Genomic DNA, 23,721 nt, shown 5'->3' on the forward strand with positions numbered 1-23,721 from the left:
ATAATTAAAAAAAAAAAAAAACTTACGAGGAGAGAGAAAGAGATTTGTTTCAAAGTGTAAATTATTAACAATAATAAACAGCCACTATATACATTTAGTAGTTCATTTATAAACTACAGGGAGAGGCTAATCCAATGAATTAATAATGTTGATCAGATGATTCATTTATTCATGGCAGGAATACATGTGGTTTGATGGAGCAGCAAATCATTTTGTAAAATTTGTTGGGCAAGTTGTGTATTTCTTTGGTTTATGTATGTTTTGCATCACTAAGAATTTTTTGTTTACTGAGACTCATATACATTTTATGCAATGATAAGATACATAATATCTGATCATTATCAGAATTATCTACACTTTTAGAAATCCTGCATTCATTAATGTTTTTTTTTTTTGTCAGCAGCTCTTCTGTCTTATCAATAATAGATATCTCACATATGCTAGTATTATATATATATATATATATATATATATATAAAAACTTGAAATCAGTTTGAATTACATTTGAGATATTCGATATGATTCAGACACTTAACAAATGCTAATTTTAGAAATAAAATTCTTCCGAATGAGGTGCAACTAACATGTCATATAATCTTTGTGAAAATGCGACTGCTCCCCACGCATATGCGGTATACATATGCTAAAGCTAGTACTTGCCAGGGAATAAAGAAATGGAAGACACTGCCAGGTTGCCAGGTGCAAACGTTATGACATGTTAATATAAATTTTAAATATGGAAAGCATAAAGGTCAAATGAACAACAGCCATGCTTGATGTGCTTTTCACTCATGAATAATTTTTTAATGAATAATTTTTCACTCGTGAATAATTAATTCTACTATTAATTATTCACTGAAGAATAATTAATTAATAGTAGAATTAACCATTCTACTGTATTTTTTTGTGAAACAGAGAAGTGTCTCATATACTCAGTTTTTGCATCTTTTGCTTGCTCGGTAAATTTGGAAGAGGAGGATGAGGATTAGCTCCTTCAACTAATATTATTTAACTTTATTAGATCATCAACATTGTTTCCCATTGTAAATATGGTCAAAAAAAAGTTATACATTTATAGAAAATTATATATCAAAAACTTGTCTGTATTATATATAAAAACTTGCCTACCATGTCAGTTCACACTCGCACGTACAAAATAGATGAAACTCAGAAAACAAAAACAGCAACTCATGACAACATTCAGTTGGATTGGTTGACACAATATCCAATCACAGCCACTAATTTCTAGGTTCTGTTGTCCCTGCCTTGCCTTCTGGGCAGTTTAAAGCCACTGGAACGCTAAGAATGTGACCAGCTGCACCATCTATGCGTCAACCGCACACCTGAGGTATTAACGTGCATGCGATGCAATGTTTATACATCGAAAAGTGTCATCTTCATGAAGCATAAATATATTGTCTTTAATTTTGGGAATCGCACAAAGTCGAGAAACAATTAGAGGAGTCTTTAAAAGGAATAAATGCAAAAATATAATATTGGTGATATTGCTATTCTTTGGGTGTGCACCGCACACCTAACACACCCTGATTATTTGTCCCTGGTACTTGGCTATGTCACATTTTTGTTTGAAAATTAAGTTTTTTTTTTTGCTTTAAATTTAAATCATCCCAAAAATGGGTTCAGTTCTCCAAAGGTTAGGCCTAAGACATGCTAGATTTTTGAAGACATAAGGTTTCATATAAAAATTTAGGCTCATGCAATTTTGTACTTGGATATGGTGGAGAGAGAAACATTCGCAGAGTACTTTTCCCAGCTGGTAGTCCTTAGATGTTACCATTAATTTCTTTTCTTGATGTCTGTATTAAGGAATCTGATTATATTACTTTATTGACATATGTACCATGTAAGGAGAAAAAGTGGATCTGTTAGTTAAATATCGCCATAGTCCAAGACTGACTAAGTCAGTATGGGATGGGTGAGAATATTTTTCTTATACAGTCAGTCTGTGACTTATGACCACTTGTAGATGACCACTTAAGATGGCAATTCCCTTAACACGTTTGTCAAATACCACCTCGTTCTTGCAACCCATGGACCAGAGTGTTATTGCTTGCTGAGAGTGAGAAACCCTCTTGTGGAATGAATATATCTTGCATTGCACAAAGAATGTAGTGCAGAATTGAGGTGACAGCAGAGTATAAATGGTGGTTGGAAGAGGCATCTCAAATTGTAGGTTCATATATATCACAGGATCAAAAAAAAAAAAAAAAAAACCTAAAATAGATTGGTGACAAAATGGTGGTGGTGCTAACAAAAGAGTTGGGGTTGGTGGTTGATAATGACCATGTAGAGCATTTGCAAAAAGCTGTGGAAAAAGAGTTTTCAGTTGAAGATCTTATAGAACCTGGAAGCACAGAGAGTCGAAGAGGAAGTAGAATTTCTAAAAAAAAGTTTGCAGTTTAAAAATTGCCAGGGTATCTGCTTTTGTTAATAAGGCACTTCGGTTGCTTGAGGAAAAAGATTCCAACGTGAAAAGATTTAGCAAAGCAGACTGAATGATGATTACTTGCTATAGAGAAATTTATGCAGAAAAGAAAAATAAACCTGTACAGACTAAGTTGAACATAAAGTACAAATTTTTAAAGAAGCCCACTCCTGCTTTCACCTCATCCCTGAAGACGAGCCTAGACTTTCCGCATGTTATGCATCTGGTGAACCTGCCTCAAAACACTTTGCTGCAATTCCTGAATTTGAAGAATTTATCATTGATGAACTAGACTCCCCTGCCTCTCCTGATGAATTGTCCAATTAATACAGTATTAGCTTTGAAGAATTACTCTTGCTTCATGTGTTTTCAGCTGATTATTTTTGCTGGTAAGTGCACAGAAATACACTCATATTGCATTATGTATTACATTATATTACTATATACAGAAATTTTTTATAATTTGTACATTGTATTATTTCACTATAAACAAAGAGTAAAATTAATCTAAAATATAACAGAACAGACAGACACATATTGGCATTCAGGTATGTTAATTGTTGACATATGGTTCTCATAGAGGTTTTCGACTTATATGGGATCCTCAGAATAGAATCCTGTTGTAAGTCAAGGACTGACTGCATTTTCTTGTGTGTGTGTTCCTCCTAACTTTGCCTATACTATGCTAATATTAGTACCATGGGTAGACTAAGGATAATGCAAGTTGAAAACTCAACTAGTGACTAAATATGGAACTTCTTCAAGCCACTTCAGCCTCCAGATAAATAAAGCAATGATCTTGCACCAGGTAGTGTAATTTATCTCTACCTAAAGACATTCACAAAACATCCATTCCAAGAGACATTTGGCTGAAATTCTAACCACACTGGCCAGCATCTGATGTGATGGTGATATTCAGCCTGTATCTTCCCCCACTGCTGAGTGAAGGACACTCCCATTGCAGGAAGGTTGGGTTTGCTTCTTCCATGGTGATCCAGTCCATCTTGGGACAGTGTACATATATATATTTCTATGAATTAATGTATGAAGGTGAAAGACGATCACAAACATTCTAGGCAGGATTCAAACCTGCAGCCTTTTGGATGGAGAGCAGATATGCTAACCATTTGGCCCACAGGCTAGCATCTCATGTAATGGTGTAAAAGTGTAATACTGATGAACTAACTATTTAGGAATATATATATGTATATATATATTAAAAACGTGATAGTTTTCAGTTAACTTGAGGTTAATTCTAGTAAACAAGAAAAAGAAAAATATTTATCAGAACTCATTAATGTCAGATTGTCATACATACAGAGTATACACCTCAGTTCTGTTGATTTTGAATTTTCTCTCATATTAACTTGAGGTGGACACCTGATATCCTAAAAACAGATGCTAAAAGGGACACGCTATTTCATCTAAAATAATATTTGTAGAGTGCCTTATATTGATATAATTGGTATTTTATATAATGCTCTGAAAAGTTACAATTTGCTGCATGTGAATGTCACTCCAATGACATTACTATATGTTGAAAGTTTTTTTCACTTGATTATACTATAAATTAAAGAATCCAAGAAATTATATTCTTGGTTTAATCCTTTATTCAAGCATAAGCAAACAAAATTTTCATGTGAAGTCACTTCATGACTGGGCTACTTCTGATTACTTCTTCATTCCCATAATACCTAGCATTATACATGTCTGTAAGGCTATGTGCATTGCATTATGGGATACTAAGGCAATTGATGCGAAGTCATTAGCCTCCACATACAAGAACCTCAGCCGTGAAGTAACTTCATGCACAAACTTTGCTTACACTTGGATAAAGGATTAAACCAAGAATATAATTCCTTGGCATTTTTAATTGACATTACTATATCTTTTCATTCCTGCTGTTACTTAAGTATCAAATTAACATTAGAGAATAATTACATTGAAATTTAGCTATACTTTTTGGAAAGCTGTTTCACTGTTACCTGAATTTTAATAAAGTAACTCTTTCCCCACTTTGGTGCTTATTAAGTATCAGATTAACAACAGGAAATAGTTACATTCAAATGGAATTTTTATAATTGGAGTACATTCATTTTTAATCATTTTCTTAAGCTGTTTATTCAGTGATTTCCTATTTTCGATATTATTATTATTTTATTTTGTATGTAGCTCCCACCCACAAATGGTTTATTTGTAAATTTATAGTACATTTGCACCATGGGGGAGGGGGGGAAACAAGGATTTTTATTTATTTTTTATATATATATATATATATATTTTTTTTTTATTCGTTTTTTTTTATATAGTCTGGAAACTATGCTCTAGAGACCAAATATGGAACTAATTCAATCCTCCAAATGAGTGGAGTGATAGGCTCACACTGGGCAATCAAGATGACCACGAACATCCATGCCCATAGTAGAATTCACACCTGCAGCCTGTTGGTTGGAGAGCAGATACTCTGACCACTCAGCCAACCAGGCTGGTGATTAATATAAATAAACAACCTTTAATTAACATCGATTATCATTATTATTGAATAATTGCTTATTCAATAGTATAGTTTCACAGCATCAGGTTTTGAAACTGAAGGATCTTGCAGCTCACGTTGTGATTTAATTAATAGATTTGGTATCTTTTAGTAGAATTATTAAAATTGTACCTTTAAAGCTGTAAAAGAGTATCAGTATATTTAGTAACATTTAAAAATCAGAGTTGGTTACACTTGCACAATTCATCATTAGCAAAGCACTTAGCAGTTTTATTTCCATTAAGGTGTGTTAAAATTAATTTCCTTAGTTTCAAAAAAAATGAGAAAATTTCATCTCTTCAAGGATTAGGCATTTGCCTGATCCTGCTTCACTGTCATTCCATCTTGCATCTGGTTTTCTTCTCTCTCTCTCTCTCTCTCTCTCTTTCCCTTGGTCTATATTTATCCACCTCTTTTGGTAGCCGATATCTTTCCATCCTAAATAGATGCTGTTTCCATTTCTCACTGTATTCCTTGATCTTTTCATTTACATTGTAAATGTTTAACTCTTTATTGATGTTATTTTTTATATGGTCCAATTTCGTGCATCCTTTAATTGCTCTTAAAAATCTCATTTCTGCAGCTTGTATTTTCCTTTCATCTCTCTTTTTAACAGTCCATATTTCTGACCATATAATAGAGTGGGAGTGGCCATTACCATATAAAATTTTAGTTGAGTTTCTCATTTTGTTTTTTTATTTAGTGTCCTTTTTATTGTTCCATGGATATTCTCAAATTTCTTTATTTTTTTAAATATATATTTATTCATTAGATATGTTACCCTGCAACCTAAATAATTAAATTGTGTTACTTATTGTATTATTTTATTTTCTATGACTATTTTTGATCTAACATGATCTTGACCTTTGAATGTCATGACTTTTTTCTTTTGTGAAATTTGAAAATTGCATTATTGGTTTATTTTTTTATTATTATTATTATTATTATTCGACACCTCCAGGGAGTCCAAAGACTCATCGAGGGAGAGTGTGCCAACAGCATCGAACGATTGGTCCCCTTCCAACTACTAACCGTGCTCAAACTTACTTAACTGAGCCATTAGTAGCAGAGGCTCTACCAATCGACCAACCTTTGCCGGCAAAGGTTGGTCGATTGGTTTATCAATTTGTTTAATTGATAAACTGATTTTTGAAGGGCATCTTCAAATTTTCTTTGTAATATAATCTGATTATTTGCATACAGCATTGTATTGATAACAGTTCTTCTGATTAACCAGATAACCTTGTTTTATTGTTGTTTTCCTTATTTTTTTAATAATGTGATCAATATATATATATATATATATATTGAATAGAGGCAGAGATAAACTATATCCCTGTCTAATACCTTGGTTAATTTCAATGTCTTTTGTTAATTTATTACCTAACTGTAACTTTTTTTTTTTTTTCTTTATATAAAATTTGTCTAGTTTGTACAAATATAATGGATATCCTTGTATTTTTATTATATTCCCTAATTTTTCTTTGTGTATTTTATCAAAAGCTTTCCAGTGATTTATAAAAAGCCAGATGAGTCTCCAAATTAAATTTCCATCTTTTTTTCAATAATTTGTTTTAACACATAATTATTGCTTATGCACTATTTTCCATGTCTTGAGCCATTTTGTTCTTCTAAAATGAGATTGTTTGCAATATTTCCAAGTCTTTTATTCAGGATTTATTCTAAATTTTGTAACCAGCATTTAATAGACTAATTCCTCTGTAATTTCCACAATCATCTGTCACCTTTCTTAAATATGTTAGCAAAAATACATGAGGAGAAAGAAGAGCAGTTTCTTAATGTAGAATGAGTTTGAAGGACGAATTTAACTGTATAAGAGTGATGGACTGCATTTGAATGGTTTTGGTGTAAGTCATTTGGAGAGACTGCTGCTGGAAGATAGAGAAATGAGGTGCATAAAAATGAATCTGATCAAGTAAGAAGCAGTGGAGAGTAAGGAAGGAGAGATAAAGTGGTGATTATAAATGAAGACATGGATAGCATGAGTATAAAGAATGAGAGAACAAGTGTGCAAGACAAACAGAGAAATGGGGGGATGCTCAGGATGGAAAGGGGAACACAGCATGAGAAAGGTTGATGCTCCAAGAAAATGTGAATGCATGTAGACAAAAAGGGGAGAGGATGATCTGGGATGTAGGGAAAACAGTTGGGTTTGAAGAGGGTTCTAAGATGAATAAGGAGAAAAAGAAATGGCTTGAGTTAAGTATGGAGAAGGCACATCTAATGAATGGTATCAATAAAACTTTTTATAGATCCAGAAATGAACTGTTATGTTTATATGTGAATGCTAGAACTGTAAGAAACAAGGCAAATGAAATGGTTGCATTGATTGAGTCTGTTCACCCAGAAATTGCTTGAATAAGTGAGACATGGTTGGATGAGGATGACATCCTGACAGTAATAGAAATGGAAGTGTATGATGTTGTTTCGTGAAGATAGAAAGGGTAAAAAGGTATGGGTAGTGCTATTGATGATAGAGAAAGAGTTATGTCCATACAAGGTAGAGATGCATGAGGGACACAGTGGCAATGGTTTTGAAGTAGTATGGTGTGAGATAGAGGAGAATGGAGTGAAATACTTACTCAGATGTTGTTATAGACCTGGTAATGTGGATGGTAGTGACCATGAAATATATAATCAAATTAGCCAAGCAAATAAGAAAAGGGTGATCATTATGGGTGATTTTAATTATGGCAATATAGACTGGGATGATAAGATAGCAACTAGAAGTAAAGAAATCGAGTTTCTCACGTTTTTGAGGGACAACCACCTCGGGCAGCATGTAACAGAGGGCACAAGAGGATTTGAGGATCTTGGATTTGATCATCTCATCAGAGGATGTTATATTATAGATGAGGTGTTAAATCATCCTCCAGTTGGTTAGAGTGACCACACTGGGTGGTTGCCAGCAGTGTGAGAAAAGGATATATGTGGAACTACAAGGCTGTGATTATGATAAGCTCAGGAGACAGCTTGCAAGTGTACCATGGAATGAGGAGTTGGCTGAAAGGAGGTCAATGCTGCTTGGGTGATATTCAAGAACCATCTACTAGAAGCAATGTCTTGTATTCCAACTGTCAGATGTAGGATAGATGTGAGAAATAAGGTGCATGTAAAATGGATGAATGAAGAGATTAAACATGCAATACAGAGGAAAAAGGCATTATGGAGGCAACATAAAAGGAGTGGCAATAATCAGTTTCATGAGGATTACAAAGAAAAAGAAAAGAGGGTGATTGGTAACTGCTGCTCATACTATAGCAAATGTATAATATGAGCAGCAGTTAGCTAATGAAGCCAAAAAAAAAAAATCATAGGGAATTCTTTGGATATGTAGCCAGCAAAAAAAAAAAAAAGAAAAGAATTATAAAAGGATGACATTGATTGGAAAAAATGGTATAAGAATTCTTCAGAGAATATACTTGAGATATTTAATGTGACATCATGGAGAGTTCGAAAGCAGTTGATGATGAGGAAGAGAGACCGACTGTAAGTGAGCAAGAGATATATGGGGGATTGGGCAAATTTAATGTTAATAAGGCTGTGAAACGATGATATATTACCGTGTATTTTGAAGGAATGTGCCAGGAAGTTGACATTTGCCTTTGACTTATTTGTTTAATATGAGTCTTGCATTGGATCAAGTTCCGAAGGTGTGGAAGGAAGACAAGATTGTGCCGCTTCATAAGGGAGGTGACAGAACTTAAGCATCAAATTATAAGCATGTCAATTGTGGTGGTTAAAGTGTTGGAGAGACTGGTGAGAACCAGGATCCAGATTTGGGTTGACAACAGTGGTATTATCTTTGATGGAAGCATGGATTAGCTAAAGGTGTTTTAGTAATGTACTTATTACAATAAGGGGATGGCTTCATTGGACAAAGAAGATGGATACACAGTAATATACTTAGATTTTGCAAAGGCTTTTGATAGATTACTGCATGATAAGTTGATAGTCAAACTATATCAGATGGGGTTAGATGTTAGACTAGTGCATTGGATTGAAGATTGGCTATCAGATCAGATAGAGATTAGCAAGTTGTGTATGGGGGAGCAATATCCTAGAAGAGGAAAGTCACTAGTGGTTGCCTTGGATTTGTTTTAGGGCCATTGCTGTTTAACCTGTATGTTAATGATATTGGGGAAATTTTGGATGAGGATGTTCAGTTTTTTGCAGATGATGCAAAGTTGGGACAAACTATAAGGAGTAGAACATATGCTCTAGCCTTACAAGAAGATTTGAATAGATCAGTTAAATGGGCAAGGGAGTGGAGATGTCAGTTCAATATTGCAAAATGTAAGGTTTTAAAATTTGGGAAACAAAGATGCAATGTAGAATTTACACTTGATGGGGATATATTGTTAGAGGTGAAATAACAAAGAGATCTTAGGGTGATGGTGGATAAGGAGCGAGCTGAAATTTAGAGGATACATAGCCAAAATTGTGAGGACAACACAACAGATTCTGGGAATGTTGCATAGGACACTGACTTGTAGAAGTAAGGAGATTCTTGTTCCATTGTATAAGACTTTGATTAGGCCACATATGACTACTGTGCACAGATTTGGTCACCTGGTTTTCAAAAGTACGAAGAGATGTTGGAAAGGGTCCAGAGGTGATTGACTAAGGTAGTTTCTTTCTTATCTCCTGAATTTTGAATATGAAGAAAGTTGAAATATGCAATTTACAGATTCTCGTGGATAGGAGGAAGAGGGGGTTGATATGGTTGACATAAAAATTGGTAAGGTTGTTATAGGATCAATGAAGAGGTTTTTCATAAAATGGTGGGAGATCAGGGGGAGAACAAGAGGTCAACCCTGGAAGCTGTATAAGGAGGGTGTGAACAAAGGAATGAGGAGCAGGTTTTTTTACCCGCAGAGTTGTGAATGATTAGAATGCCTTACCAGAGAGTGGTATCTCCAGAGAATATGAATGTGTTTAATGTGAGGTGTGATGATCTGTGTGTATCACAAATGGACTTAGATGAGTCTTTGACTTCATGGAGTTTTGAGATAATAATAATAATAAATATAGATATAACCTTAGCTTTTAACCAGTGCGATGGAACTTCACATTTCCTCCTTATGATGTAAATATTCTCCTTGAGTATTTACATCATATTTCCAAATTTATACCATCTAATCCAGTTGATTTACTATTTTTTGATACTTTTATTGCTTCTTAGTTCTTCTAATATAATTGGTTCTATATCAGAACTAATTTCTTCATTATTGTTTTCTATTATTAAATTTGGGTCATATCATAAATTCCTATAATGTTTTATCCATTGTTCTCTTGTGTTACGTTGATTTGTGCCGTATCTCTTTTTTTATTGTTTAATTTCCTTAATATTTTGTAAGTTATATCCTGCCTTCTATGTATGTCTTCTTCTATTTTATTAATAAATCCATCTCAAGAATCTTGGGGAGCTTTCTCTACTGTGGTTTTGGTTATATTTCTTTTGTTTTTGTATATTTCTTCTGTTTCCTTTTTGGTTTTTGAAGGAATGATTTGTATGCCATTTGTTTTTCTTTTATTTCATTTTCTATATTTGTGTTCCAAATTTTTCATGTTTTTCTTCTTAATATTTTATTTTTCTTTCCAGGTATTTCATTTGCTGCTTTATGTGAATTATCTTTATTTAAGTTTTCCATTATTCTTCTATCTTCATTGATTTTGGTTTCTTTTAGATAATCTGTTAATCATGATTAATATAGCATTCTAATGCAATTGATATACTTTGTATATCAATTGCATTAGATTCTATTTTTCTTTTGTTCTATTGTTCTATTTCTTGTTCTTCTTATTTATTTCCTTTCTCCATTTTGTTAGTATTTTTTTTTTTTAGAAAGTACTAAGTATGATATAAAAAATTTCATTTCCTCTGTAAACATATACATCTCTCATATGTGGAGCTAATTTCCGATTACTAATGATATATTCAATTATAGATCTTATTCCACTGCCATTCCAAGTATATTTATATTCTTTTTTTGAAAAAAAAAAGTATTTTAAAATTATTGAAAATACAGAAGTCTAATAGTTCTTGATCTTTGTTATTCATGCAAATTTTTCCATTTATTATCAATTAAAATGGTCACTCCACTAGAAGCTCTGATATGTTAGTCTACTCTGCTATATAAGTAAAACCATCTAAATCTTTTGTTCCCTTTAATTTCTTTTTTGTTTCTGTTATCATGGCTATATTAATATTTTTAGTTTTGCTAATTCTAATTCCTTTATTGTTATGCTTCAGATATTCCACGTGGCTACTTTTAAAATGTCTGAGATTCCTGAACCTTTATTCTTTCCTGGTCATTTTTTGTTGGTTCTGTGCAATGAATTTTCCAGTTGAAGCATCTGAGTTGTAGAAATTTTTTACTTGGTAAGGTAACCAGCCTTACACAATACGCCCAACCTGGAGGACCATGGTATCTCTCTTGCACCAACCTCTCAACCTGTCCAGCCAGGAAGGCTCTACTGCTGGCATAGCTCTTGAGGTCATTGATGCATGCAAGCCTCCTTACCACATCAAGGTGGAGATATCAGGTCGTCTCAAAAGTAATGTCATTTTTAGTATTAAGTTTTGAAAGGATATAAAAGATAAATCACTTGCTAATTTAATCAAGCATATATTCTCCATTTGAATCAATAATTCTCCCAATGTTGCGAAAGCTTCATAATGCCATTTCTATAGAGTTCAGGAGGTTTAGAGGCAAAGAAGTCACATAGGCTCAATTTCAATGCATCTAGTGTATTGTATTGCTTTTCATTAATGAAATGTTGCAAACTTCAAAATAAGTGGTAATCTGAAAGTGCAAGATCAGGAGAATATGAAAGATGTGGAAGATTTTTACAGCTGAGTTTACAGATGATTCTTGCACTATGAGGACATGTTTTATGGTGAAAAACAACACCCTTTCGATTGACCAGAGAACCTCTTTTCTTTCAGTTTTTCATTGTCAGTTGAGTTCTTCACAGTATACTTCGGCTGTGATTGTTTGGTTTTTGTGGCAAGAGTTCAAAGTGTATAATATCAGCCATATCCTACCAAACGCTTAACAAAAACCTTCTGAGGGTGAAAGTCTGTTCCCCCTAATGAACTCACTGCCTTTGGCACTTAACATTCTTGTAAAGTATCCACTTTTCATCACCAGTGACTAACTACATAACTCAAAAACAGAGATTGACTCTCTTGAGAATGAAGAGCAGTACAGATGTTGATGCACTCTTTTCAATTGCTGTTCATCATTTCATGAGGAACTCACCAAACTATTCCCAGTTCTTGCAAATGACTATGGATGGCCGGTGATGATGAATTAAGATCTTGTGCTAAATCTTCAGCAGTTGCATTGGCATTTCATGCAATAGTGGCTTCCAGCATATCATCAAGAGAGAGAGAGAGAATAAAGTGCCAGAAGCAAAGGGATTCTTTTAAGCTAAACTTCCCTTGTTTAAATTTTTGGAAACATTACTGGCACTTTCGCACATTCAAAACATTATTGCCATACACTTCTTGCACATATTTTTACAGTGTTAGCAACATTGTTGCCTTTTTTTTTTTTTTGAATTCAAAACATGATGTGCATGATGTGCTCTTCAGTGACCTCCATAGTAATAAAGGGTTATTTAAACAATAACTTATGTACGATGTTCTTGCAAGGTGGAATTCCGTAGAATGAGGCCATCTCAGCTTAGCAGTACTTATAAAGCTTTAAAAATTCATGTTTAGACATGATGAGACACATTTGAACAAATATAGTATAAAAAAACTACATTACATTTGGGATGATCTGATATCATTAAGGTGGGGAAAAAAAAGGCTTTGAAATGTTAAACATGGTTATAATCAGTTGTATTGGTTAACAGAAACTAACTTTGGGTGATTTACACATAGATTTATTATAATAATAAAGTTCTGCATGATTTTCTGTTTACTAACATCTTCATCAAGCAGATAAATCTAATAGAGAAGTGTAAATAAATCTGCAAGTAAATCTTGCAAAGTTAGTTTCTTTAACTGTTGTCCTTGTAGTCTGATTTCAGCATAATGCTCTTTTTGTATAGCTTGCCTTTGGTTCCCCTTTCCTTCTCACAATTCCTCATCTTCTCATTCCCACTCACAGCCCCATCATTTACTTCTTATGAGAAGTAAATGGTGGGGCTGTGAGTGTAAACAGGATAGGTGGAAAATGAATCAAAAGTAGCTAAATCAAATGTTTTGTGAGATGATAGGCTGAGAATTGCTATAAAAGAAGAACCAGGGACATGCTATTAAACATCATATACCAGGTTATTAGAAATAAATGAGAAGAATTTGTGGCATTGATAAAAGTAGTCAGTTCAGAAATTATTGTTGGTTGACAGAGAACGATATCTTAACAAGAATAGAATATGACAGATATAGCATTTTTTAGAAAGAGAGAAAGAATGAATTAGGAAAGTAGGTATTACCAATGATCTCAAAATAGTGCTCTTCCATGAAAAATTTCAAGAAATTAGGAATAATGGCTTTGTGACCATTCCATGATCTCAAAGCTATTATCCCTGCTTCCTGCTCACCAGATATTGCATAGGCCAGGAAATGCAGATGGATATGATTCTGAAATGTTCAGGTAGAGACTAGTGAATGACAGATGGAAAATTAACTATGAATTAATAATGTCTCTTATAGATATCACCATTTAATAATGTTGCATACATGATGAGGTGAAATGGTTCATGATACCACCAGTTGGTGAGAGCGATCATGCAGATTTCACTGAACTAAAGAGATTGTTATTATTATTACTGCATGAGCATCTCTATAGTGTCTGAAGACACACACACAATTTACAGACAAAAAATACTAGTGGAGGTGGGAAGTGGATGGCATTTTGTGTAGTTGATGGATTTAATGATGGATACAGGGAATGGTAGAGTGGAATACTCTCCTTCAATGTTATGTGACACCTCCAAGGAGGTGTCACATAATAATAATAATATACCACTCCTTGAACACATTTTACCAAAAAAAGATAATGTGCTGCTACAGCAGGAAGTGAATTTTTGAACACTAAATGTTTTCAACAAAAACGATGTGTTTTGGGCTTTGATAGTTTGTCCTCCTGTGATGTTTTATGTCTCCATAGAGACCTAGAAATAATATTTATAATTTAAAATGTATTCATCACAAAAATTAAATTTACTGTTGGAAATAGAATTACTAACTCTTTACCGAAATAAGAGCCAACAGGCTTCACTTCGGCAAGTAAAATATTCAAAATTAAGTGGATATTGAATACCACATTATTTCTTAGCCAAAAAAGAAACTCAAAGATAGGAAATCTAATCTAAGAGTTCCATGCCGAATATAGAAAACTATATAAAGTTCAGTGAGACCAAGCATAAGCCAACGTTGCCCAGCATTGCACTACCAGGTGTTGGCTTACGCTTGGTCTTGCTGAACTTTATATAGTTTTCTATATTCGGCATGAAACTCTTAGATTAGATTTCCTATCTTTGAGTTTCTTTTTTGGCTAAGAAATAATGTGGTATTCAATATCCACTTAATTTTGAATAAATTACTAACTCTTTTTTTTTTTCTAGACTTATTAATCAATAATAATAATAACGAAGTTGGAATATCACTTGTAGGTTATTATCATCATCAATGAGTCCTTGACTCCCTTGAGATCTGATGACAATCTTTTTTTTTAAAGAGAAAGTACGATACTAGCTGTCATATTTAAACTCATTCACACTAGATGCACTACCACTTCAATATACATGCTGTTCCACTCACTCTAAAAGAGGTAAACCATGAGTAGACATATCGGTACACAATAAATAACGGAAAAAACTCACGTAGAAAGATTATTTATTAGTATAATTTTCGCCTGTATGTCACAGGCATCCTCAGCACATTAAGCTCAAAATTAAACACTAACTGACAATTCCAAAAAGCGCCACCTAAGTAGCTGGTGTAAGATAACTAAAAAGGTCAATAACTTTCCTAAAAAATAAAAAAAATAATACAATAAAAAGTTAGGAAAGGTTAGCTGATTTGTAAAGTACTATCTCCCATAAAGGGGACAGATGTAAGTCGTCGGATCTGTTTAAGTTAGGAGAATGAAGTAGAGTTTCACATGTTTCTTTATAAAGGCGTTCCATGAGAAACTGACTTTTGTGAAGAACTCTGTGTCTAGTGAAGAATGGCATGTTCAGAAAGTCCAGACTTTTCAGGTTTAAAATATTCAATATAAGATTGGTGTTCTTCTAGCCGAATAGAGGCAGATCTTCCCGTTTGTCCGAAATAAGATAATCCACAAGAGCACGGAATGTGGTAGACACCTGGATGATTAAGATGTGGAAGCTTGTCCTTAGGAGAAGTGAAAACAACTTTAAAAATAAGTTGTATCAACAAATTGAAGGAACAGCAATGGGTAATCCTCTTTCTCCTGCTATCTCCAATTTCTTTATGGAACATTTTGAACAACGTATCTTTGACAATATTTCTCCCAGACCTACGCATTGGTTCAGATATGTCGATGACATTTTTGCTGTATGGAAGGGCTCTTCTGATGAACTTCAACAATTTCTCACTAAGTTAAACGCATTTCATCCTAGGATCAAGTTTACCCTAGAAATAGAATCGAATAAGCAGTTAGCCTTTTTAATCTTCTAATTCTTCGCCAACCAGATGGTAACTTACATTTCTCAGTTTATAGAAAGAAGACTCATACAGGCCATTATATCCATGCAGAATCTCATCACCATCCCAGTCAAAAGGCAGGAACTATTAAAACACTGGTTCATCGGGCCCACTCCTTTTGTTCTACAGACGATCTTTTACAGAAAGAACTACAATACATAACTTCTTCCTTTCTATCTAATGGTTATAAGAATTGCTTCATTGAAAGAACTTTGAGTAGTTTTAATATGTCTTCCTCTTCAAACACAGAGGAAATAACCCGCATTACGATCCCTTATGTACAAGGCATCAGTGAACGTATAGCAAAAGTTTTAAAACCACTGAATATTTTTGTTGCCTTTCGACCGTTTAGAAAAATCTCCACCTTTCTCACCTCTCCTAAGGACAAGCTTCCACATCTTAATCATCCAGGTGTCTACCAGATTCCGTGCTCTTGTGGATTATCTTATTTCAGACAAACGGGAAGATCTGCCTCTATTTGGCTAGAAGAACACCAATCTTATATTGAATATTTTAAACCTGAAAAGTCTGGACTTTCTGAACATGCCATCTTCACTAGACACAGAGTTCATTGGAGAAAGAAGAGTTCTTCACAAAAGTCAGTTTCTCATGGAACGCCTTTATAAAGAAACATGTGAAACTCTACTTCATTCTCCTAACTTAAACAGATCCGACGACTTACATCTGTCCCCTTTATGGGAGATAGTACTTTACAAATCAGCTAACCTTTCCTAACTTTTTATTGTATTAATTTTTTTTTTTTTAGGAAAGTTATTGACCTTTTTAGTTATCTTACACCAGCTAATTAGGTGGCGCTTTTTGGAATTGTCAGTTAGTGTTTAATTTTGAGCTTAATGTACTGAGGATGCCTGTGACACACAGGCGAAAATTATACTAATAAATAATTCTTTCTACGTGAGTTTTTCCATTATTTATTGTGTATCCACTCACTCTGTTCTGTAAAAAATAAAAAAATAAATAAAATAAAAAAATAAAATGCAAGTTCTCACTCCTTTCTTAACCGCACACAAAATTAACTTCCTCAGATGACCCTTTTTCCTCTCTTTATCTTTCATATAATGAAAAATTTCATCAACTGATATCCTATATCACCCTCTCAGAAGTTTATAATATTATTATTTTTATTATATGACACCTCCAGGGAGTCCAAAGACTCATCAAGGGAGGACGCCTACTCTACAGCTCTGTCTCCACCAGATGTCAATGCAATCTACTGCCCATCACCACCACTACTATTTTCACATTCACAAACATCCATGCCCATGGCGGGATTCGAACCCACAGCCTTTTGGCTGGAGAGCGGATACGCTAACCACTCGGCCAACCAGCCTGGCTGATCGAGTGGTTGTATTATATTCTATCGTATCATCCCTATCTCTCTCTCTCTCTCTACCAGTGTCTGCATCCACATATTCTCAATCTATCCTCATAATCTATATGTCATGATCCCAATGTCATCTTTGTAACTCTTCTTTACAGTCTTCCACAGCTTCTCTATATCCTCAAAACCTAGAAGACAAAATCTGCACACAGTAGTCTGGGCCTTGTGAAGAGGCAAAATGACTTCTGTATCCTTACATGTTAATGTTCATTTAAACATCACAGTTATCCTTTTAGTTTTATTTACAATTGTTGCTATGTGAGCCTTGAACTTCAATTTACTATCCATCATGATTCCAAGATGCCTTGTCTCATCAATTACTCTAATCTCACAATATATAATATACCTTTGAATATCTCATCACACCAAAGTGCATAACTTTTCACCCTTTGTCCAGAAAGAAACCGAACTTTTGATAGAAAATAAAACACAGGCCAATTATAATTATTTAAATAATTTATTACAATCAATATACTCTCCCTCAGCTTCAGTACAACATTTGACACGATCAATTAATATGTTAAATGAGTTTTTTATATTGGCTTTTGGGATACTGTTGAGGGTCATGGTTACTGTCACTTGAACGTTTTCAATGGTGTCGTATCGCTTTCCTTTCATCGGCAAATGAAGTCGGAGAAGAGAAAGAAGTCACAGGGTGCTAAATCAGGTGAATACAGTGAGTGACACACAAACTTGGTTTTTGCTCAAAAACTGTCTCACAATGTTTGAATGATGAGATGGTGCATTATCATGCAAAAGTGACCAGCTGCCTTGCATCACAACATTCATACCGTATGCGATGAATTCTCACTGTCTCTTCAAGATAAAACTCACTATTGGCTGTTTGGCCAGGTGGAACAAATTCTTTGTGGATAATGCCCTTGGAATCGTAGAAACAAATCAGCATTGTCTTTACTTTTGACTTCTCCAAGCGACTTTTTTTTTTGGATACCCCACTTCTGATGTGCTCCACTTAGCACTCTGGTACTTTGTTTCGGGCTCATACTCAAAACACCACGTTTTGTCACCAGTAACGATCATTTCAAGGAAGTTTGAGTCCTTACGAGTGGTTTTAATGAGAGCTTTGCAATGTTCAATTCGATACATTTTTTGGTCGTCGGTCAACTTGTGAAGAACAAATATCAAATTCAATTTACGAAGGCCCAAACTCTTGGTCAAAATGTTGTGCACAGTTGATTTTGGAATCCCCAATTCATCTTCAATCAATCTCACAGATGATTGCGGGTTTTCTTTAATGAAATCATGCACTTTTTGGATGGCCTGGCTTTTTGTCATCCTCAAGCATCTCACGACCACTTTGAAATAATTTAAACCACTCGTAAAGTTGAGTACAGGATAAGCATTCATCACCATATGCTTTTTGAAGCATTTGATGCATTTCGGTAAAACTTTTATCAAGTCTAACACAAAAGTCAATCGCAGCTCTCTGTTTGAAACAATTTTCCGATCATTCGTCAAAACACACTCACTCTTAATACTATAACTCTACTTATAATGAAACAAATGTCATAAACAGTTGACACAACACTAATGAAGGTTGCTGCTTTCAACAACAAAAAGATAGAACAGGTGGCACCACTAGTTTCTTCTATTTTTGAAAAGGTTGGTTTTTTTTGGACAGAGAGTGTAGACTTGATAACATTCAACTGACAGCCTTATTATATATTTAGTTTAATCCTTGATCCAAGTGTAAGCAAACAAAGTTTGCACCTGAAGTATCTTCAGGACTGGGGCAACCGTGGTAAAGGTGGAATAAGTTCTCATCATTTGCCTTAGTATCTCCCATAAGGCAAAGCACATCTCCTTGTGGACATGTATAATGCTAAGCATTAAGGGAGGGCCCAGATCAGTTTCGACCTTTATTGATGTCTCATCGGTGGGAGCCAGACCCGGAGTTGGTGATACCAGTTCTTAAAAGAACTGGGAAATGGAATGAGTCCTTGACTCTTTATCCCATCTATCCCATCATCTGAATGAAGAAAATCTGTGTGTGCATGGGGTGTTATGGAGCTAAAAGCTCTAGTCATGGCTGGGTAACGGCAATAGCCGAGCCTCAGTTAAAACTTCATTGGCTACAGCATTGCCATTCGTTACCCTGGAAGTCCTAAAAAGGGCTTTTTTTCAGCATTTAATGGTGATACCAAGGTGGAAGTAATGGAGAAGTCATATTTACCTATACGAGTTGCCAAAAGGTGTCACACCTTATTATTAAATTACTCTGGATTAGAGAAAAATGTTGGAAGTTTTTTTTTTTTTTTTTTATTACTTGGTTAGACTGTAAATTATATATTTAGTTTAATCCTTTATCCAAGTGTAACCAAACAAAGTTTGCTCCTGCAGTATCTTCAGGACTGGGGCAACTCATGGTTAAAGGTGAAATAAGTTCTTATCACTTGCCTTAGTATCGCCCATAATGCAAAGCACATCTCCTTGCGGACATGTATAATGTTATGCAATAAGGGAAGGGCCACTACCCTTCAGAACAGGAAAGAAAACTTCCAACAGATAAACTGACAGTCGTTAACATTTGTCCACATTTCCAGCCTGTTCAAATTGCCCTGTAAATGTTGTGTGTTGGGAGCATCTCTGATTTTTTTTGCATCATCAGCAAACAGTTGAAGATGTCCTGTCAAACTTTCACAGTATCATTAAAATATAGATGAAACAACAATGATCTAATGACTGATCCCGAGACATACTACCTTAAATCTGGTAGATTTACACCCTCCATATATCACTTTCTGCCACCCATTTATTCAAGCCAATAGCTTGTATTCCTGTCCTGTATTCTCCAGTTTATGAACCAGCATTTCATATGATTATCCTATCAAATGCATTAGAAAAGTCCAACAGTATCATAGTGTATCCACCTTTATCCATCTCATCTGTTACATTATTATAAAATAAGAACAAATTGTTCACATATGACCTCTCTTTAGTAAACCCATGCTGTTCCTTGCAAGGTATAGCTTGTTTGTCAACTCATTTCTGTATGCGAGTTCTTACCAACTTCTCTAATCTTCAGTCACTCCTGAGCTACTGGTAAGTTGATGGACACATCGGTCTCTGCACCACCCTTGTGCAATTGAATTATCATACATGCTTTCCATTCCTGTGGCATCTTTCCTGAGCTGAAACTCAAATTATCCAAATAAGTTAATGGCCTATCTATCCAGTTTGACTGAACATTCCTTTTGCATAAATGCTCATTTCTCATCTGTCCCTATTGCTGAATGCCTCTGTGCAATAGTGCTAGACCCTCCTCATGCATTTCTATCTCTTCATCCAATGTAGTGGTAGCGCTGTGCACTATGTTGCATATACACCAAGGTCTGAAATGTTCAGGTAGACCAGTGAATGACAGATGGAGAATTAACTATGAATGAAGGATTTAATAATATCTCATACCACAAGTTGGTGAGAGCGATCATGCAGATTTCACTGAACTAAAGAGATTGTTATTATTACTGCACAAGAATCTCTATAGTGTCTGAAGACTCATCATATGAGGCTCACACTAACTCTTTCCACACAATACCTTTCCTGGAAATTCAGGTTTTTCACCTCACATTGTGTGTATTGTGTGTATCCACCTGACAAATCAGTCAGGTGGATACACACAATTTACAGACAAAAAAATACTAGTGGAGGTGGGATCTTGGCAAAGAGAGCACTTGTTATTTGAACAATCACATTAGCTTATGATACAAGGGCACCATCTTCATTCTTTAAAGTTATTCTTCTGCATTTATTCTTTCTCTTACTTGCATAAAATCATTTTCTGTTGCCTTTGGCCATATTCCATCAGCCAATTTCTTTTCATGTTCCAACTTATCTTTCCATGCAGTAACTTTTCTGGCCTGTGCTTTATATATGTCATAACTTCTCTCACTATTTTCTTGATATTCCACATCATCTCCTTCTTATGAATCTCTTGCTTAATAAGGTTGCACGTCCATTTCACTCCCACCATATTATATAAGAGAAAAAGAACTTAAACCCTCTCCTACAACCAGATCATACTTATTATATGCATTGAATTTACTACATATTACTGTAATAGACAGTTAAGAAAAAGGACTATTTCACTGTCATGCTTAATGGACTTCAGAATCTTTTAAACAATTTCAGAGCTTTTACGATCTAAAGACAGTATTCCTTTTAAGAAATATCCTATCATCTATCATTCATACACTAAAGCTTATATAGCTCAGAGTAAAAGATGCTAAAAAATTCTTAAAGTGGCACTATGGCAATATCATCACATTTTAAATGATATGTTAGGATACAGCTTCTGCAGAAAATTATGAAATAGACTTTTTTGTCTAAACCCTTACTGTCTCTTTATTTGAGAAGTTATTTGCTCATATAGCATCCAGAACAGAAACCAGAATCCCATTTTGCATGATATTTATAACTCACTTAAATGGTCTTGCAGTACATCAGACCTATATTATGCTACTAACAACCACATGTAAGTTTTTGAAATAGCTCTATTTGAGAGCTATCTACTTGTATTTAGTTACATTATCTAGTTACATTTACCTCTAATTACTGTACAGGTACATTCTCATGCTCATGATACTGTCAAAAAAAAGCAATGAAACATGTTTATTCTTAACCTGGTGATATGTTTGTTCCATTAGAGGAAGAAACTGAGTGCTGCTTTAATAAATCCTTACTATAGTCTCTGACATCACATCACAATATATATAGAGTATTTCAAATTAAAGTACCATATTCAGAGCAGTCTGTAGAGAGAGAGAGAGCTAATAGATGAAATACCCTCAAACTTGGTGGGTACCCTAACCAGATCATGGGGAAGAGATTTTGACAGTAAAAAAAAAATTAGTTCAAAAATGACTGATAGGGGAGATATGGCACTGTAAGTGGAAGAAATTTACATTAATGTGAACCAGATCGTATGTGAAATGTGAAATGATTCATAGTCAATGACAAATTAAGTTATTTGATGATGTTTATGTCACTCATTTCATAAAATAATATGATACAAAAAACATATCACATAGAGCTGACATGCTGCAAGGAGATCTGGATGATCAATAGAGGTTACGTTCAATGTGTTGGCTTTTGTGCAGGACCGATAACTGATACCACCATACAGCTTTGTTTACAACGGTACACAATTGATCTTGCCAAAAGGCTTTTCCCGTGACGTGCAATTTTGTCTTTCAAATCTGCCAGGTGAAAAACTTTGCCCCAATACACCATTCTTTTGAGGTAACCCCAAAGCTAATGGTCACAGAGGTTAAGGTCTGGTGAATATAGTAGCCATTTCATAGAAAGTGAGTGACTGATTGCTCTATCCTCTGTGAAATGTTTACACAATAAGTGTTGAGCTTCACATCCTATGTGGGAGAGGTGCTCCATCTTGCATCAACACTGTTGTTTTCAGGCACCCTCTTTGCTACAGTTTCAGGATGACAAAACTGCTCAACATGTCCTGATAATGCGTAGCAGTGATTGTGCAAGTCACAGGTTCAGTTCAGTGGATTTCTTCGAAGAAAAATGGCCTGATAATGAACTTGACCATAAATCCTTTGTGGAATGTAAGGGAACTTTGAAATGCATGGGGATTCTCTCTATCCCAGTTGCAGTTATGAGTATTTACTGTTCCACAAACTTGAAAATGTGCTTGATCACTCCATAGAATGTTCCAAGGCCAATCCTCATCCACTTCCATACATGCCAGAAATGTCAATGCAAACATTTCTTGGATGCTTTCATCTCCTGTTTGCAACTCTTGGCTGTGACTGAGTTTATATGGGTAGCATTTCAACACTTTATATAAAGTTCTCCATACAATGGTGTCTGACAGATTTAATTGTTTTGCTACAGGATGTACACTGCATGAACCTACAGCATTCTCATTTGACTGCATTTGCAATATCTTCAGTCATTTGCACAGATTTATGCCCTCTTCCTAGTTGGACTGTCAAACTGCCTGTCTCTTCAAATCAACGAACAATGCGTTGCATTACATTTTATGTCATTGGACCTTTGTCACAAAGTCTTTAGGCATCTGTACTTGGGAATTGCTGCTGCAACATTTTCCTCACTCCTATAGAAACACTTCATTCACAAGCAAGGTGCACGTTCAGGCAAAGTGAGACCCCATCATGCATGTCGAATGACTATAGAATCAAGTCTCATTCCTGCATTTATAGTGCTTATGTGGTATGCAGAATGCATATAGTTTCTTGTTCAAAGTGCCATATTTTTACTATCAGTAATTTTTTGAACTTTTTTGTTTATTGTCAAAATCTCTTCCTTGTGATCTGATTTATGGTGCTCTCCAAGTTTGAGAGGATTTTTGTCTACTGGTTCTATTTACAGATTGCTCTGAAAAGGGTACTGTCATTTTAAATGCTATATATATGAATCGGTGAGAAATTTTGTGGTTCTCACGTGCGGTGAGGCTGTCAAACTTTGCTCAGTATAGAGAAAAGAGATTAGTGCAGGAATGAAATACAAATATTAAAAATGGGATTATGGATTTCTAATTTTATGTAAGAACTGAAGCTTTTATCTTTTATTATGGTGAATCAGCCTGTTATGGATCGAATCAAATAAACATAGACTTG

At 34.7% G+C, this 23,721-nt stretch overlaps 1 protein-coding gene across 3 annotated transcripts in view; it reads left to right on the forward strand.

The window, feature by feature from the left end:
- The window catches only part of alpha-Cat (catenin alpha), a 610,048-nt gene that overhangs the window by 583,689 nt on the left and 2,638 nt on the right, over positions 1–23,721 (forward strand). The gene's annotated exons all lie outside the window — the stretch shown is intronic.

Source organism: Typopeltis vanoorti, chromosome 4, assembly GCF_054136105.1.
Source record: "Typopeltis vanoorti isolate ZY-2024b chromosome 4, IOZ_Tvanoo_1.0, whole genome shotgun sequence".
Taxonomy (NCBI): domain Eukaryota; kingdom Metazoa; phylum Arthropoda; class Arachnida; order Uropygi; family Thelyphonidae; genus Typopeltis; species Typopeltis vanoorti.